Below are 3168 nucleotides of genomic sequence, written 5' to 3'. Positions count from 1 at the left end.
TCCAGAAAGCCTCTGGCTCTTCTGGGTGTTGCACAAGTGATTTTCTATCAGGGCAGCTACCTGTTGCAAGTCTACAGATCAAAAGTTCCCAGGGTGTGGTTCAAACCAACCTTTTGTAGCCAGGAACGGACAATGCATACCTTCTTTGCAACTGTCTGTGGTAGAATCTGGAGAAATAATGCAACAGGAGCAGCTTTTCCCCCCCCAAAACTTTACAGAATCCGTTGCATTGCACTGATCTGTTTAGTGCTGTATGGGCTGAGCTCACCCAGCACATTTCAGTGTGTTATAGAATCAATCCATTTACTAGATCTGCACTAGTACACTGAACCATAAAATAATGCCAGTGTCTGACCTGCCAGCACTTAAACCTCTAACTCGAAATGATCTTTGGCTCATTTCTTGAGAAAGGTATAATTTTATTAGAAGCCAAGTGCATTGCAGCAATGCATAGCCAGAACTGAGAATTGCGCCCCAAAATGCCTAAGTCCCACCTTTTCCTCCCTTCACTGCAGGAGTGGTATTCATTTACCTTTGCTACCGGTTTGCAAATGTGAGTGCATGCACATACCGCCTCTGCGCATGCGCAGGACCTTCTGCGCATGTGCAGAGTGTAAAAAATCGGATGTGATGATAAGAATTTGGTGGATTATTCAAAATGTACTGAAGAAGAAGATAAAGTTCCTGCCGCAATTTTTTCTTTTGGGAATTATAACAGATTGTACAGGGATTGAGACTAAATTGATTCTGAATTTAATAACAGCAGCAAGACTGTTGATTGGACAATACTGGAAGAAAGAAGAGATACCTACAATAGAAGAATGGATACTGAAAGTCATTAATTTGGCTGAGATGGCTAAAATCTCAGCTTTTTTAAAAGACAATACGCAGGAAAGATATTTAATTGAATGGAAAAAATGGATTATCTACAAAGTAGATATCAGATTAAGAAATATCAGACTGCCTTTGAATAATTAGGAAGTATTATTTTATGTAATGGGGAGGGGGTTGGGAGATGAAAAGATTCGGATGAGGTTAATTGGATTGGAAGGGAAAAATTTTACTCTATGTTTGGTTTATGTATAACAATACCTTGTGATTGACCCGGGAAGCCGGGGGGGGGGAGGGAGGGGGGAAGGGGGTTTTCTGGGTGGGGGGGGAAAGGGGGAAAGATGTTTTTGTTTTTTTAAAACTTTTTCAATAAAAAAAAAATCGGATGTGATGACCTCCGGGTGGATGGGTGGAGCCTCCCACAGCCCCTGCTACTGGTTTGCCTGAACCAGATATAACTGATTGAATGCTTCCCATTGCATGCTCTCTCTCTCTCTCCCTCCCTCTCTCTCCCCACCACCTCTCTCTATCTCCCTCTCTCTTTCACACACACATCCACACACACACGCACACATCCAATCAGGTTGAAGCAAGATGCTTTCAGAATGGTCACTTGGAGAATAGGTTGATATGCAGTTGCGTTCATCTCCCAGCCAGGTGACCTTGAAGCAGTGTCTTGGGGAGATGCAGCAGTTAAAACTTTCAGTTTCTCACTTCCCACCCACACTCCCATCCCCCCTCCCCAGAGTTCAAGGCTGTCACCCCATGGTAAACAAGAGTAAGGTGGCAGCTGACAGCCAGTGGTTGGATTTATACAGCGCACAAATCCAGAAAGCACACAGTAAAATTAATAAGGTGGACAAATGGAGCCACGAGAGTTGCAACTGGAGGTTGCATTGGGAGCTTTGGGTCTTCCAGATACTGTAGGGCTGAATGCAAATCTCAGTTGAGGGCTAGTAATGAGGGATTGCTGCAGTGGTGACATCCAAATTGTTTTATTACCTGTTCTGCGGGCGTGGCTTGGTGGCTGTGGTGTGGCTTGGTGGGCGTGGCAGGGGAAGGATATGTCGTGTCCCACTCCTCCGCTGACGGCCGGGTCAGGGAAATCCAAATCAGGCGTGCCTCTGCAGCTCTGCCAAAGTCCTAGCAAAGTTCTCAAGACAGGCAGGAGACCAGAAAGTGACTTCAGCAAGATATGTTAGACTTTGCCTGACCCAGAGAATGCCAGAAAGCAGATCCTTTATATAGGCCATGGGGTGTGGCTCCATGACTCAGCACTTATCCAGGTCTGCCCCTCCCTTCCTTCTGTTGCCTCTGCCTTTCAAGTCTTCTGAAGCGAAGGTCACTCCAGTCTGCAGCTGTTGGTAATTGACCTACCTCAGGCTCACATGCTGTGGGGGAGGGGTCTAGTTGCTCCGTTTGCCTGGGCATGGAGCCAGAGCTGGGGGCTGGAGGTACTTCTTCCTCCTCAGCCTGTCTGGGCATGGGGCATGGGGCTGGGAGGCATACTAGGACATTCCTCAGCGTTCGGAAGCAGATAAGAAGGCCCCGGCTGCGGTGAAAGCAGACGAGACACAACAGGATACTCCAAAATCTCCATTCCCACCCAATTCCAGGGGAAGGATACTGCAAAATCCCCATTCCCTCCCCACTCTGGAGCCAGCCAGAGGTGGTATTTGCTAGTTGTCTGAACTACTCAAAATTTCCGCTACCGGTTCTCCAGAACCTGTCAGAACTGGCTGGATTTCACCCCTGGATTGCTGGAATGAGAAATCCACCAATATCTAGAAGCCCACAAATGTCACTATAAGAATCATTTGCTCCAGTTCAACGTTCTGAAACAATGGCATCTACTCAGTATACCCTAAATTACCATGGTGACATTTATTATATCAAAAGGAGCAGTTTGATGTAGTGGTTAAAAGCAGTGAAATCAGAAACCCTGACTTCTCGTCCTCCCTTACGCATGAAAACTGAATGGGTGATTTTAAATTAATCACCAGGAGACTGTGAGTTCTAATTCCACCTTAGGCATGAAAGCCAGTTGGGTGACTTTGGACCAATCATTCTTTCTCAGCCCAACTCACCTCACAAAATTAGTTTTGCTATTGGGATTATGTACATCACTTTAAATCTAAATACCTTATGCCACGAGACTCCAAATTTTGGCCTTAGACAACGTAGAACTATGCCGACTTCAGTCTGACCTAAGCATAGTACATAAAATTATCTACCACAATGTCCTACCTGTCAATCTTCAACCACAACAATACACGAGCAAATAATAATTACAAACTCAAGGTAAACCGCTCCAAACTCGATTACCAAAATTATGAC

This window comes from Ahaetulla prasina, chromosome 10 (assembly GCF_028640845.1).
Source record: "Ahaetulla prasina isolate Xishuangbanna chromosome 10, ASM2864084v1, whole genome shotgun sequence".
In the NCBI taxonomy this organism is placed as follows: Eukaryota; Metazoa; Chordata; class Lepidosauria; order Squamata; family Colubridae; genus Ahaetulla; species Ahaetulla prasina.
This window is presented reverse-complemented; position numbering follows the sequence as displayed.